Source organism: Polyodon spathula, chromosome 7, assembly GCF_017654505.1.
Source record: "Polyodon spathula isolate WHYD16114869_AA chromosome 7, ASM1765450v1, whole genome shotgun sequence".
In the NCBI taxonomy this organism is placed as follows: domain Eukaryota; kingdom Metazoa; phylum Chordata; class Actinopteri; order Acipenseriformes; family Polyodontidae; genus Polyodon; species Polyodon spathula.
The window spans coordinates 53112277-53128715 of NC_054540.1; the positions used below are offsets into that span (position 1 = coordinate 53112277).

General features: G+C 36.0%; 1 protein-coding gene across 6 annotated transcripts in view; it reads right to left on the reverse strand.

Annotated features, from left to right (window-relative positions):
* Positions 1 to 11554, reverse strand: part of LOC121318781 (ecto-NOX disulfide-thiol exchanger 2-like) — a 127370-nt gene extending 115816 nt beyond the window's left edge. For all 6 annotated transcript variants that reach the window (XM_041255832.1, XM_041255830.1, XM_041255828.1 and 3 more), the window contains exon 1: positions 11480 to 11554. The gene's annotated coding sequence lies outside the window, so the exon portion shown is untranslated. The remainder of the gene's footprint in view (positions 1 to 11479) is intronic.
* Positions 11555 to 16439: the final 4885 nt, after the last annotated feature.

A 16439-nucleotide genomic window follows, 5' to 3' on the forward strand; every position in this document is an offset into this window, starting at 1 on the left:
TCCAATTACACTATTTATTTTGAAATGATACTAGTGTAGGAATTGTTCACTATATTTTCACTCAAATTCTACCTAAACAGCTTAAGAAATGTTGCAGTGCTGAGGAGCTGCCCCTGTAAAGAATATGTTTTTGCTTGATTTGCAAATAAGAATGTCTTTTTGTTTGATTAGATATGGCAGTGCTGGGAGATTAGAACCCCCCCTGTCTAATGGAACAGAATGTGCAGCAGGTGGCCAGGTGCCAATTGAAGAATTGACAATCAATTAACCCTGGTCACCTGCCTCATCTAAAACCAGTTTCTTGGTGGTTCTTTGTTTGTGCTTTCTTTTGCAAGCCTGGAGGTGAAGGAGGACAACCCTCATGACGGTGTGTGGAACCAGGGTGAGCCTAGGACCACTGCGTGTTTAACTGATAGCCTTAGGACAACAGGCAGGGTGTATTTTAGGGGATTTTTAATCCTATCAAAGTTTATTTAGTTTATGCAGGGAGACGGTTCCTGGTACCTTATTGGCGGCCACCAACCACTGCAACTGCCTGTCCATTTGTATTAATAAAACCTGGACACCGGAGCGTTTTCAAATACAAACTCTGTCTCTCTCTCGTCGGATACCTTACACAGTAACAGAACAACCCCATTACAAGATATTAATAGCCATTTGAAATGCATTTGGATTTTGTCAACTTGGGATTTAAATATGGTAATTCTTAAATCTGAACTGCACACATTTGTTTGGGCCGGACAAGAAATAGCGTGCGAAAAACCATAAACTGGTCTACCTGCCAAGTCGAAAGGAAACGCCTGAATCTTTTATTTAAATAACCGGAATGGATGGAGGCTGCATTTCCACTACATCCTTTTTAACTGTTCCATTACTGCGTCACTGCTGCAGTGCCTTTAAACCTGTTCAGCTACTGTATTTATTTACTAAAAAAAGGCAAAGAAAATGCTAATTTGTCCCAATTTTTCACCTATTGAATCAGCTACACTGTACTTTACACCAAGTCTGTTCTGTCCACTGACTCATAGCCAATTAGCAATGATAGATCAGTAAGTCACAAAGCTTTTTTAGAGGCAGTGAATGGTGGGTGGCCAATTAGTCAACGGACAGCCATTTGTGAAGCTGTTTGCGGGAGCCAGGCTTCAGATTCGATTTTGTTTTCAAAAAGACACCTTCAAAGAGCTTAGAGTTTGGGACGTGAAGTCGAAAGCAGTTGCGGTTTAAAATAAACGGCACACAAAAAAAGCATTGCAGGAATCTCATTTCGGGTACATTGAACGGGAATGGAAAAACTACCCACAAGCTTAAATGTGCAACCACTATCCTAGAAAATAAATGTAAATCTTCCACTGCTCTTAGCAATGCAACTGACCAGTATTGTATGACATGTTTTTGGAATCCAACCCAAATATGGAGGGCAGAAAAGCTGTTGACCTCAGAGACAAAGAATTGACTGAACACAGATGGCTAAACTCACTGCTCCTTACCCAAGGGTCAACAGTTTTCCACAAAATCTACAGTCCATGACCAGGTATGTTATGGGACAAATGTTGAATGTGAAGAGGAATTTAAGTTTCTCTTGCAGTAATAATTCTGCCCAGTATTAATTTATAAAATGCACTAAAAGATGATATTTTAACACTGATGAGCCTTAAAAGCTCTACTGAAATGCTTCCAGACTTGCTATCCACCGTATTACGTTTCATGCATTGATTTCCTCCTCAAGATCAAGAAATATGCTCTCATTTAAAAAACTGACATCTCATCCCTCCAGTGTTCCTGAAGTTATTATTATTGTGCATTACGTGCACTGCATTACTGTAGAGCAAGGAGTAGATGCCTTTTATAACACGTTAAACAGCAATCTGTGCTTGGCACATTTATCACTGAGTGCCTCTATTGGCTGACAGCTTATCTGCAGTCTCAGAAAGAATTGTGCATTCACTTAATTTGGACAGAGACAGGCTTTAAAGTATTGCTACATACAGAAGAGCTTTTTAGTGGAGGGATGCTATCCAGACTGACACTCTCTATTATTCAACTTCAGTGGATTTAAAAACTATTTCTTAACACATACTGCCCCCCCCCCCCCCCCCCCCCCCGACACACACACACACAAAGTAATATAAAAACCTGCTCCTATTGGACCACAGGATTTTGAATATAGAAAATTAACACAGCATATGACTGCTAGATGAAACTATGCAACTGCAGCTAGATGTTACATGACGTGTTATTTAAGTAAAACCCTGTTTGTTTGTTTTTTGTACCTAATTTTTTATATATATATATATATATATATATATATATATATATATATATATATATATATATATATAAACAAACAGTTTAACATATAATACTTCAGCATTAATGCAGCCTTCTATTTTCAGCTACTACTAGCCTAATATAAAGTTTATTTCAATAAAGTTTAAACACATTTTCAAATAATAAAGAATCATCATTGAGGAGTCAAACTTATAGGACATTCAGATTTATTGATTAAACATTTATCTATATAATTTATATTGGGGAAAACTATGGGTAGCCTGGGAGACCGTGTCAAATTCAGTAAAAAAAAAAAAAAAAAAAAAAAAAACAAGAGCTGGGCTAAAAGCACTTTCCCAGATTATACATGATGAAAAGTTAATAAAGCTAATGCATGCTTTATGAGAAGCTTTAGCAAAATGTGTAACTGCAGAAATTGCATGGTGTCTTTAATCGAAAAAGCCTTTACATTACACCCTGGAACGTATGTATGAAATGTCTCACACATACAAGTACACAAACAAAGATATTGTAGTAGCCAGAGTAAATCGCTAAAAACAAATGCATCTAGACATTCGGAACCAATAAACCAGAACACACTCCACCCCTTGTTTGTAGAGACTCAAAATGTACCCGTCAAGAATTTAATAATCTTGGCTACAGGCTATTGCAAGACTGTGCTTCATCTTTCACTGACAAATACAAAAAGTACAAAGACATCCTGTATACAGCAGGGAACATATCCATTAAAAAAGGTTCTTTAATGATTCAATTATAGCCTGTACATTAAACATTGCTTTCCTGATCATGGAACAAGTCAAGCTAATTCAGCCTGCTGTCTGTTGGTTCTTACCAAGTCATATACTATCCAGAAACGCTTTAATGCCCTCTGGGTCATGGTGTTTCACAATAAGAAAGCTTTCAGACGCATGGTGCTTTTCTTAAGTATTTGCAACCAGGGCTCACATTCTCCCTGCTACAAACACAGTACATGATACCAAACAACAACATTGGGTGGACTGACCTTCTTCGACAGTAGTACAGTAGCAATATCCTCTGTATCATGCAGCTTCGACATGTTAAACTCTGTTCGTCATTGAGATTTATATAAATGGACTGGGGAGTCTTATCTTCACATAGATATAATTATTGTTCATTTGGAGTTACCTACCATTTAATAGTTGGCTGATATAGTTAAGCTTACTGAAGGTCACTGTCATGTATGAATTCGACCTACATTAAACACAATCGGCAGTCTCTAAAACATCTAAAACTGCAATGTCTTTCTTTAAACAAATTTAAAGCCTTCATAAATGGATACGCTATGCGTATGCTTCAATATTAGCAAATTATTTCACTAGTTTTTGTGAACTCTGTGGATCTGTATAATGTGTCACATTTAATACCTTATTTATTTCATTTACTTATTACATTTTATTTTTATATGCCAGGTCTCTCAAGATCTACAACAGACATGGCCAAGAGACCATGTGACAAACAAATATGACAAAAATGATATAGCACAGAATTATCCAGAAATCCAAGAAAGAAGCCATTCGGACTCCTTACTCAAGACAGAATCTTGGACCAGATTTACAACTGTTGGATTTACAAAATGGATACAACCTATTTGATGTTTTAATCCTCTCTTTCCTGGCTATTACTATGAATGTATACTCACACAGCTGTGTTTTAATCTGCTTCCCTGATTAGGCTAACCATTTAGCATCAAGAAAATAAACATTTAATTAAAATAACAGGATTTTAAGAGGATGGGCAGTAATGATTGCAAGACAACCCCCCAAAACAGTGAATTTCCACAGTAATCATTTACCATAATTTTTTATCCTTTCAAAACCTTACTTGTCAAATGTCACAAATCTTAGGCTTTATAGATCTGTATTTAATTAGCATGACTAAGAGGGTTAAGTTCAGCACATTGTGAATATGTAGCCAAGGTAAAACAGGCATGCATGGGTTTAAACAGTTACCTATAACATGATTGACTTGGCTAATTTAAGATTACTTCATTTTCCAAATCTCAGATGCAAATTGCGACTACATAGAAGGTATTTCTCTCATTGATAAAGGAAATTGCTTAAGAGAAATTCTCTCATTTACTTACAGCACATTAAAATTGTTAACTTCCCCACACAGCAATACTTGTCCAGACAAGAGGAGAATGGATGATTATTTCACATGAGTACCCTTTAATCAAGTCATACGGACATCATTTTATGGCTTCACTTCAAACAATATGGAAATCGAATACAAAACTATGAGATATAAAAAAATAAAAAACATCCCTTTATCTTTATCCTCATTTGATATGTCAGTATCTCCACTGGAAGAGACAGGGTGGAGAAACAACCTTAGTAAGAGACAGGGAAATTGAACATGGCCAAATCTAGCCTTAATGTCATGGCAAGTAATGGTTTTGCTATTGTGTCTGATCTGCTGACTAACCCAATCATGCATGGTTAGTCCTAATCACCTCCAGCGTAAACAATCACATCTGTACAACAGTCAGCCAGTAGTGACCCTTAATTGTAGATGTTTCAAATCCCAGTTAATCCAATTCACACAGAAGTTTTAACACTCATTATTCACTCAGATTTAGAGGAACTATTTGCTTTAAGCTAAAACATCATGAAACGCGTTACCTGTGTAATTGGTTTCAGGGACTTTCCCACTCAATTTGGTACCTTTTAATTAACTATTTGTATATGATCAGCTGCATTAAACTGGATAGTGCACAAATTAAGACTGTGTTAAAGTCACAAATGTTATGAGTCAATACTCCTCTACAAAGAATTTCCAAAGTCATAGGGCATAATAAGGAGAGGCTAGATACCTTGGAGACCTCCAGAAACAACTTAAAGTGCTGTGAAGTCAGCAGTTCACAGACAGAGCTGCCAGAGCTGATGGTGTGACCTTGCACAGCCGGATTTGCGCAGTAATTGAGGAAGATGTTTAAGAAATCAATCCAAAAGTAATTAGGAAGAACATACAGAGTTGATCTCCAATGTGTTATACTGTCTTGTGATATTTTGCCCTGGATAAGGTAGTCTGCTAAGAAATTAAAAAAAAAAATAATAATAATAAAACTGGGAATGATTTGTAAGTCCTAGAGAACACAGTCAGGAAGGCCAGTAAGCAAGGAATAACAATAATTCAGTAACTCAGTTTTATTTTTATTTTTTGTTTCATCCTTTTAACCTTTGAAGTTTGGGCCATTCTATGAAACAGACCCCAAAGATGACTTCTGAAAAGTCTTTTTGTGTACAGTTTCAAAAGATAAATGCTCTATAAACCCTTTCACTTCCTCCCCACAGAGATAAACAAGGTTTTGCAATACATGCTGCTAAATAAAAGTAATGTTTCTCAGTAGGAGGCACTTCAGTGGTCTGTGTCAAGCAGCACATGTGCCACCTACAGGAGCAACAAAATATGTTACCCAGTTTCCGAGTGTGTTCATCAGGCTAAAGGCACTAGTTTTGAGCAGAGGCACTTGTATATGTTAAAGTGAAGGTGCAAGATATATAAAATCTGAAGAACAGTACTCTGGGGGAGGGGGAGCATTTTATATCAATTATTTAGCATTAAGCTATAACATCAACTGATATATTGAAAGGATTAAATTCTTCAAGTGTAACATTGGTTAGTTGCCATAACTGTGATCAAATATGCATGGCATGAATTCAACAACATCTATAATAAACCTGATCGACAGATGGATGGAAATAAAAACGCCCACTGCATATCTTCGAGCTTGACGTTAGCAAGCCTTGGTTGTGTTTAATGGCTGAAACAGCTATCAGTGGGAGTCTTACTGCAATCCATGTCTACACAGTACAGCGTGTGCCTTGCAGAAGAATTACAGGTTATCAAATAAACCCTCCATAATGATATCCTCAGGAAAGTCTTGCTTCTATGGCATCATAATCTACAACACCAAAGACAGAGTGTTTTGGACTTCATCCTAACTGAAAATTGAATTATGGCTCCCTATTTTGTTAAATCTTCCATTTATGTTTATTACATAATCATTTTTTTTAAAAATCCTGATTTTGTAACAGTGGTTTAGTCATAGTTGTCAATTTTGCTGTAATGGTGTTTGGTAATGACACTTTAAACTCTTTGTACAAGATGAAAGGGTTATTCCGTGTCAGCTCATATGCTACCCACCGACTCAGATGTTATTAATTAGTCTAAATATGAATGTCTGTTGCATATAAGTTCAGATGTCAAATTGAACTATGCTGTTTCCAATAACCTGTTAAAGATTTTAAAACAAAAATGTGTGTAATGCTTAATGCCCTATATGCCGATGTAAAAAATCTGATTATGAACTTCATATAAAAACAATCATGCTACTACAAACCTCTACTTTTCAGCGTATGAAAGCAAACTGCATACAGTATTTAGTAACAAATAAATAAATAAAAAGAATTGTCCAAGTCCTATCACGACTCAGATATCTAAAAGCATTCAACAGAGAACCATTTCCTATAGGATCATTTGTTTATTTTCAAGTTCATATTCCCTCTGTCCATCTGCATGTCAACCTTTTTTTAAAACATATCTATGGAAGTGCTTATTCAATTGTGATGTCAAGCTTACATTTTTACATGTGCAGACGTAGTTGATATTTGTTCATGTTCCTGCGAGCTCTAATTTTGATTACAAAGCATGTCACTGGTCCACTCCCCTCAACTATGCCAATATTACAGTTTGAATCAGAGACAAAAGTCACATGAAAGAGTGTGGGCAGCTGAGATTTCACTGGGAAGAAAATCAAAACATAAGAATGAACTGCACAGCATTACTTATTAAGCATCCCTGCAAGGGCAGCTTATATGTTTTAGTCATCTGCTGCCCCTCCCGCTATTCCCACTGCTCATATCTCACTTCAGATGCAACTTTCACATTCACTGTTATGGAAACTCCTTAAGCAAAATCTTTCAGTACTTTGTCTTGTGACCGAAGATCATAAGAGAACTGTATGCAGCTGGAGACTGATTTCTCAGGAATTCTACACATGACTAACACAATTATTGTCTTGCTGTTAATACCAGAATACTAGTTTAAAAAAGGATTTTAAACACTGACATTCAAGGACAGTAATAAATCCAGCTATAGTGTAGTTATAAGCCAGAAGTCCATAGATTATTTTTGGAGATAGTTTCCAGCAGAGCAATTGCAAAAGTATGAGATAATTACAGAAAATTAAGCAATGTGCTCTATTAAAATGGGTAACTATAATAGCCTGGGATATAGTGTGTTTGTATGTTTTACATCTAGAGAATAAATGATCCCTTTGTGGTACAATCAATCACACTTCAGCTACTGACAGCATTCAAATCTGTGATTCAAGGAGGTGCCTGTTCTCCTTCTTTACGTATATCTTACAGCAACATTTTTAGTACATAACAGTTTATGTAGCCTAGCTCTTAATGATCTACTTTTTCATAAATCTGATAGAGTAGTTCTGTATTTACTGCCTTGGGAAGTATGTAGGTTACAAACATTAATCATAAAAGAATATCTTTCTTGGCATGTGGAGAGTTATTTATCTTTTCAAGCAAACTTTCCTACTCAGTTATTACAGAAATACTAGATACAAATACAAACACACATTACACAATAACCCTTAGATTTCCAGACATACATACCCATAAATCCCACTTCAAACACATATGCTTCCTGAATCTTCCCCACCACCATCCCAAATACATACACTCAGTTTTATTGGTCAAAAAGCTATTTTCTATTTTGTTTTAGAGAAAACAATTTCTGACTGGTCCTGGGAAACACCAAAGTCAGCTTTTACAAGAGAGATATATTTAAAGGCTTGCCAAAAAGAAAATGATAAACTTAGACATTAAATCGAGGAAAAGGATATATCAAGTCAATCCAAAAAAATATTTCTCAACCAGGCAATAGCTCAAATGTTAGCATCGAGATACTTTTTAATAGGCAGTGGGTCTGATTCTTGGCCGGGGCAGTAAAAGGAGAAATTTAATAAAATACATATTGATCTATCTACTAAACACATCAAGCTTCTACAGTGGTTTGTCTGCAACCAATATAATAGCTGCAGTATGTTGAATAAGAGGCTCCCCTAACCGCACAGGGAATGGTTACAGTGCCTTAGCAAAGAGCGATAACAAAAAGAAAGTCACATTAAACACTGTCAACCAATATGACAATATTGTATTCAAAATGCCAGGATAGCTTTATGGAGTCTTACAGGGTCATGTCTCCCTCCCCCCCAGACCTTGGTCACAGACTGGCATTAGTGTAATTTCTGCGTTTCCTAGGGATTGTTACAAGGTATCTTTGCAGGGAGTTGTTTTGTTGAGACACAAAAGTAGTATTAAGTCATTGCATTATTCATGCCTATCATGGCTCATTTATTTAATGATTTTAACAAGGGGGCAATAAATTACCTTTAGTGGAAAAAAAAAACCCAGCAAGATTATTATTAAAACATGGGCAATTAGATACACTGCTGATTAGATCATTAGAACAGACTTAATATCTTCATTTTAAGAATACAAAAGTCTCCCTTATCCAAAGCATTCAATTAAATGTGCTGATTAGTACACCATTAAACTATATGGAGAAATTTTGCTTTAGGCATTTTAGACAACTGGCAACAGACAGCAAATTTTAACAAGGTGCAGATAAAACAGGTGTAAAATGCTCTAGAGACATTTTCATATCAGTGCTTCCTTTGAGTATTGACACATGATAGAGAGATATATACATAAAATATACTGAGTATCAAAAAAAAACATAACATTTATTATTTTTTAAAAAAGGTATATAAATGATGGACATTGACAAAATGTTTTTGGTTTCTTTATCACTCGATCATTCACCCTTGACCATGACACACTTCAGAGACTATGACTGAAGCATATGCACTTAATCACCTAATTAGTGAGACGGTTGATTGAACACTGGATATGGAGTGATTTCAGCTGTTGAATTGTAAGCTTGAATAAAAGCAATAAAGAAAATCACAGAAAAAGAAACAATATGCCACCTCTGTGAAGAGAGCAGCGCCTTCGTGCAATCAGCATGTTGGAGGCTCAACTAGGGCAGCGTACAGTGGCTCACCATCTTGGGTGCTCACAGCCATCAATTTCAAAGCTGGCGAGACGATATAACCGGACACGATGACAGGCCACGAACTGGGAGACCAAGCGTCACAACACCTGCCCAAGATCGACAGATCATTTTGCAGCATCTTCACAATGTCAATTATTAATCGGCACAATAAAAAGTCACTGCACCTGCTCCAAAACAGAGTTTGTAATTTTTCGATCACATCTAGGGAATTTTATCCAAATATAAGTGATAACTTTCTTTTGATGCTCAGTGTGTGTGTATATGTATGTATGTAGGTAATATATGTGTGTGTTTTACTTCATAGGGTTTACATAATGGAGCTTTTCTAGAAGTCAGTGAAGGATTACCCTATACTGTAGACATCACATGATTAAATGTTTTTACAATGTTTAATGCAGCTGCGGACTTCTGTAGAACCGGATTTCCCACATTATTGTGATAACAGTACCTTACATAAAATGCTCTGAATGAACTTGTATTTGTAGTACCTTTGGGTAATACATCTAAGGGAGAAATTATGTACCAAACAAACTGCTTGTTGAACCAGTAAATTGGACAATTTACTTACCAAGCCACCTCTTAACAATACTGGAACCTCACAGTGCTCACAGAAATAACGCAAACCCCACGGGCAGTTCTGATCAAGAGCATGGCCATTTACTGTAACACTGAAGATCAGTTTTCAGTTTATCAGCCAAAATATAAAGCTTACCCGATAACTATCAAGTGAACAAGATCAGTTTTCCAAGTGGATGGAATCAAAGAATACATAAAAGTATGTAAAGTTACATAATTATATTGATTTCTTACATGCAACTTTGACCTTCACCTCTCTGCTATGTATTTGGTGTTCTTGATAATTCCAGTGTCTTAATCGTTGATGAACCAATCTGATTTCCAAATTCTTGCTAATACATGCATCCCTGAAGCATATCCACAACACAGACTTGACTTCTGGCAAATTATGTCTGGGTTCCATTAACTGCTAAAATGCATATGCCATAAATATTCCCAGCAACAAAGAAACGTAAAGCAACGCATTTTTTTCTATTTTGTTTCTTTATATATTTTTGTTTTATATTTTGATTGATTTATGCATATGTTCATAATTTCCTTGGCAGACCAAACTTAATTCAATATAATATAAAAGATGTTTGTCTAGCGATGAGATATATTTTATAAATGCACCAGAATGACTAAAATCAGCTGTAGCTGCGTTTATTTGGACGGTATCTACAAATATTGCAGCTTGAAAATAAATCAATGTAGTTTTATGATAAATATTCTGTTGAATGTCCATTTGAGAGGAAACAAAATCCAATGGTGCATCTTTCTTGACAATCTGTTATTTGACCTAAATTTCGCCAAACGCTATAGAAGCAGTTTATGATCACTATTATTTGTTAATATATTTTGTGATATGTGGAAAACAATATTTTATCAACATGAATTTACATTTATGTCGATGGCTACCGTTTTAAGAGCCACAATCACAAAGCAAAACAAACCCCGAGTAATAGTGCAGTGTGTGTCTGGTGGAAACTCTCTTTCTTTTAAATTCCCCCACATATTACTATAGATGCTTCTGCTTTATAACTGCGTCTGTGTTTCAAGCGTTGGCATTATAAATGGCTGCTGACAGCTATAGTAAGTATAACAGACAATTTTTTTTTTTTTTATTTTGCTGACGAATCAAAAATGTTGGGGATATGAAGACATTAGCAGCGGCTGGTTATAATGATCGGCACCTGTTAGGTGCACCACGATGCACTGGGACAAAGCCAAAGTAGTTTCACCAACATGAAAAAGCTAAGACACCAGCATGGTTAATTACGTTTTCGTATCATGAACACAGATGTGTTTTATGTACACTTTTGTTTATAAACAACTTGTGTGCAGTTTGTTATCAAACAATATCGTAATGTGACCAAAAACAGCTCAAACTTCGTCCGGTGGTTTCGTTTGACTTTCCAAACACGAACCAATAACAATTATTTAAATTAATAAAACAGTAAATAAGCTATTCGTTATTTATCAATTGCAAATTATAATAACAGTCACATTTACTCACTGCTGAAACTGAACGTTTTAGGATCACTCTCAGCTCCTTATTTCCTCCTGGTTACCAACCAAGCAGACAACAAATATCGCCACCAACAAAGAGAGGCAGACTACCTGCTATGGCTTCTGGGAACATGGAGGACAAATACATTCAGTCAACGTTAGAGACACCTTGTGGGGGAAAATGTTACAATTTAACTGGTAGCCTTGCTCATGCCGGTTGAAGAACGGTGATTTTGAATTCAAGAAAAAAATTTAAAAATAAATAAAAAAAAAAAACACACACACAATAAAGTCCATTTGCAGTAAAATTGTCTTACCAAAACAAATCAATCAGTTTAATTGCTGTATAGGTGTTAAAATAGCAGTTGTTCTCAACAGGAATTTGTTGCGCAAATATATGTATAAACTGAACTGCATTTGTAGCCCTGTATGTAACACCGGCAATGGCAATGGCATTTTCATATGTATTACACAAAAAAAAAAAAAAAAAAAAAAAAAAAGCATTCGTAAGATCTGATAAACCACACGTGTAATCCATTACAGTGCACTGCAATGAACCATACGTGTACATTGGTTTATCAGACCTACACTATTATAGTTACTGGATCAGGACTGTTGTGCATTTTTTTTTTTTTTTTTTTTTTTTTTACCAGATCCATATAGCTACTGTAATGCTGTGGTCTGCCTGGGTTTTTTACACTGGTAGTTTTCAAACATTTCAGTGAAGAAAAAGTTGTACTGGATGAAAGCACTAACAAAGCCTTAACACATTTAAAACTGAAAATCTATGCGCAATTTCATGAAAAGAAACATACTGAATCACATTTAAATATGTTTCATACCGTCAGTGTGATATATATATATGCACCATTAGCTTATTTACCATGAAACACATTCACCAGGAATCAATCCTTTAAGTGGCAAGATATTAAGTACCCTGATCAGATTGTTAGTCACAGTAGGAAAATTCACCGTATAATATATATATATATATATATATATATATATATATATATATATATATATATATACAAATATGTGTGTGTGGGTGTGTGTGCGCAAATATTGGAGGCTAGATTATCCATCTTATTTTTTTATTGTCTAAAAATAGAAAATCTGTTTGAAATGTGACTCATTTTTCACAGTAGGTTTCTTGTCACAGGGAACAAGAAGGTAAGACATTCCAAGCTTTACTGTAGGAATTGTGCATTTAAGATTTAAGTCTGCAGTCAAAGCCCTCCCGCACTGTCAGCTCGAAACTACAACGTGCACAGATTCTTAAAGGACACACATCGTTCTTCCGACCACTCGTATGGAGTAGGTGTACAAAGCTTTTCCTAAGATCAAAGGAACCCATCTTCCTTTAATATTATAGACCCACAAGCTCCACTCCACATAAGCCTCTTCTGAGAAGTTCATACAAATCCTTGAAGTCCAAGTGAAACAATTGGTGTGTCACAACACATAATCACTTTGATTCTCCTTTTCTTATTCTTACTGGGTGACCCTTGCTCTTAAGGTTTCAACAGTCATTCACAGTGAAGTTTTACCAAGAAAATATATAACTACATCTATGTGTTCAGCACTTTTTTACATGGATCTCAGGATTTGAACCCACAACCTTTACCACGTGATCTAAATGGGATACTTCTTTAACCAGTCTGGTAATTCCATATATTAACAATTCTGTTTTTACTTGCATGGTTTGTTGTAGTTCAAACTCACTCCTATGGCCTAGTTGTAATCAGACCATGTGAGAAAGAAAACGGATGATAATAGATTTTAAAATGTCCATTAGCACTCATTTCAGTCATTCAGTTGTCAGTAGGCTTTAAAAGTTGCCACAGTGTTCGAAGGCTGATTTTAATAGGCAAATAAATGTCAAAATATATTTTGTTCTTTAATTTCTTTTTTATATAGCACCTCAGAGCTCTCAGACTTCCTGCAGAGTTGTATCTCGTTTTGTGAGCGCTGAAGTACAGCAACACTCCTGCTGGGAGGCGAGAACACTGTACGATATTGTAATTGATAAATAAGCTTTTTGAGATTGCATGGGGGTAGATAAGAGAATAAACTGCTGCTTTTTCAGGACACTTAGCTTTTCATTTTAGGAGCACTGTGTTTTTGAGCGATCCATCTGTTTTATAATATGCTGTAACTGCCAGCATTGCAAGTCCCAGTCTAAAAAACATACCATGTACAATTTATTATGAAACCTCAAATCAAGTTAAATGGGTACAGCAACTGAGGATGTCATGTTTGAAAATGTCTATGTTTATTTTCTTTGTCATTTTATACTAAACAGAGCGCTCTTGTAGCTGACATCACTATCCATCCATAAACTGATTCAGTTTACATATGTTATTATCTGCATCTTCTAAATCTAAACTGTATTTTTAAACAAACACAAGCACAGTTTGACAACATCCTTTTACTACACTGTACCAAATTATCACAATCTTAGTGATATTGTTTATTTACTGTGGCTTTATCAAAATTCAATCCATTCAATATTACTGTCATAGACGGTTAGCTCTAGTTGCAATGTATGCATTCTGACAACATACAAGTTTTTTTGTTTTTTTTTTCTCTGTTCATGGAAAATCTTTGAATAGATTCCTGGCAGTGTAAAGGATAAAGGTAAGTGATGACAATGCTCCAGAACATTGCAACCCACTCTGTAACCACTGACAGTTCCATCAATCTAACAGTTACTCTGGACTTTCCCCACAGATCACTTTTTCCAACCGCAGGGATGAAAGGACACGATTCTTGTATATTTGGGGGATACAAATGTTTTCAAAACCCATTTGATCCACACAATTCATATTCCATTGGCAGATACTGCCAGACACCCTCTGCTGCACTGTGCATTGTCAACATGGGACTTTAAAAATGGAATGTCATTGTGTCAGGTTGTTGACATTTTACACGTCAGGCATAGACACGTCTATGATTGTTTATTAGGTACAGCTGCACAACTTCCAGAATTATATTTCTATGAAATATAAAGAGTGAGCAGCTTTTGCATTTATTTTTATGAAAGCCACATCAGTACTTCAGTCAGGGTTACATTTAAACCTTAAGTTTATACCACATGTACTATATATATATATATATATATATATATATATATATATATATATATACACACACACACACACACACACACACACACACACACACACAATGCCTATAGAAAGTCTACACCCCCTTGAACTTTTTTCACATTTTGTTGTGTCAGTGCCTCAGAGTTTCATGCATTTAAAAGAGGATTTTTTTCCACTTATCTACACATCATACTCCACACAGTTAAGGGGAAAAGTCTCCACCCCCCTGAGTTAATACTTGGTGGAAGCACCTTTGGCAGTAATTACAGATGTGAGTCTGTTGGGATAGGTTTCTACCAACTTTGCACACCTAGATTTGGCAATATTTGACTATTCTTCTTTACAAAACATCAAGCTCTGTCAAGTTCCTTGGGGAGGGTTGACAGACAGAAATCTTTAAATCACACATTTTTTATTTAATTTAGGTTGGGGCTCTGACTGGGCCACTCAAGGACATTTACCTTTTCATTCCTTAGTTACTCCTGGGTAGCTTTGGCTGTGTGCTTTGGGTTGTTGTCATGCTGAAAGGTGAACTTCCATCCCAGTTTCAGCTTTTTTGTAGAGGGCAACAGGTTTTCCTCAAGGACTTCTCTGTACTTTGCTCCATTCATTTTCCTTTCTATCCTGACAAGTGCCCCAGTCCAATTAGAAACATCCCCATAACATGATGCTGTCACCACCATGCTTCATAGCAGGGATGATGTTCTTTGGGTGATGCACTGTGTTGGGTTTGCTCCAAACATAATGCTTTGCATTTAGGCCAAAAAGTTCCATTTTAGTTTCGTCAGACCACAACACTTTTTGCCACATGGCTACAGAATCTCCTGAGTGTTTTTTTACTTACTTCAAAACAAGATTCAAGGTGGGCTTTCTTGAGTAATGGCTTCCTTCTTGCCACCCTACAATACAGGCCAGATTTGTAGATTGCTTGGGATATTGTTGTCACATGCACACTTTGACCAGTCTTGGCCATAAAAGCCTGTAGCTCTTGCAAAGTTGCCATTGGCCTCAGTCTCCTTCTTGCTCGGTCATCCAGTTTGGGGGGATGGCCTGATCTGGCAGGGTCTTGGTGGTGCCATACGCCTTCCACCTCTTAATAATTGTCTTGAAGGAGCTCCAAGGGATATTCAAGGCCTTTGATATTTTTTTTTTATACCCATCCCGATCTGTGCCTTTCAACAACTTTTTCCCAGAGTTCTTATGGAAGCGCCTTGGTGCTCATGGTTGAGTCTTTGCTTTGAAATGCACTACCCAGCAGAGGAACTGCTGAATTTATCCTGAAATCATGTGAATCACTACAATTTAACACAGGTGGAGGCCACTTAACTTGGTGTGAGATTTTGAAGGCGACTGGTTACACCTGAGCTAATTTAAGATTGCTATTACAAGGAGTGGACACTTATCCAACCAAGCCATTTCAGTTTTTATTTTTAATAAATTTTCTACAAATGTCTAGAATATTTTTTTCACTTGGAAGTTGTGGGGTAGGATGTGGAGATAAATGAAAAAAAAAAAAACTATTTAATGCATTTTTAATTCAAGGTTATAAGACAACAAAAGGTGAACATTTTGAAAGGGGCTGTAGACATTCTATAGGTTTATATACATATATATATATAAACACACAATACTTAATGTAGTTTCATGAAATGCTCAAGGAACCATTTAAACTCTTGCTGTTACAGGTTACAGTTTTATTAAACAGACAAACCCACTCCTGCACCCAAGTAACTTTCCTTCCACAGTTGTATAAAAGATAGTAAACTTAAATATTAGACTGTTTTATAAAAAAAGGCATGAAACCTGATAATAGGAACATTTTTGGTCATGGTAAGTAAAACAAATCGCTAATGCTTA